This window comes from Fukomys damarensis, unplaced genomic scaffold (genome assembly GCF_012274545.1).
Source record: "Fukomys damarensis isolate Sample0158 unplaced genomic scaffold, DMR_v1.0_HiC HiC_scaffold_7, whole genome shotgun sequence".
NCBI classification, from domain to species: Eukaryota; Metazoa; Chordata; class Mammalia; order Rodentia; family Bathyergidae; genus Fukomys; species Fukomys damarensis.
Genome location: NW_022900919.1, coordinates 33,237,162 through 33,237,924, shown reverse-complemented (window position 1 = coordinate 33,237,924; position 763 = coordinate 33,237,162).

Sequence of the window (763 nt, the reverse complement as noted above, 5' to 3'; positions counted from 1 at the left end):
TGAGATAAACTGTTACACTCACTAAGGGCACAAAGGTTGCCTGTGACCATAATACCCTTTGGCTAAGAAAGAACCAAAATGACTATAAAAAGAATGAGAATAGCTTACAAAATCAAAGGGAAAACTTTTAGAAGACAGGAGCCAGAAAAATTCTAGTTGTATACCAAGTACTGATACACAAACTTTTTGAGGCACAATCACATGATGATCCAACTTCATCTGTTTCTGGTACTTGTACCTCTCTGTTCAAGACACTAATTCCTGATAAAATTTTTTACAGCATAAATTGGACCATGTGATCCAGGTGTGGTGGTGCATGCCTATAATCCCAGCACTCTGGGAGGCTGAGGGAAGAGGATTGCAAGTGTGAGCCCAACCTGGGCAAATGAGCAAGACTGCCTCAATATCATTAAAAAGGGATGGGATGTAGCTCAGTGCAAAGGCCTTAGGTTTGATCTCCATTATCACAGTCAATCAATTAGTTAAATCATGTGTTCACATCTTGTCCAAGAGAGGACAAGATTCTTGAATGTATAAGCCCACTAAAACTGGTATTTGAGAAACTGTATCTAAGAGGCTGCAAGGCAGCAAGCACTTATTTTCCAGGATGCTTTTTGAGTAACTTTACTTTAAATAAAAGGCCCAGTCAGGATTTCCCCCCGCTACATTTTTTTCCTGTGTCACATTGTCTATTTCTGTGAATTTAATCCTATTTTAGCCAACTTCAAACATTTTTTGGATTTGCATGTGTGTGTGTGTGTGT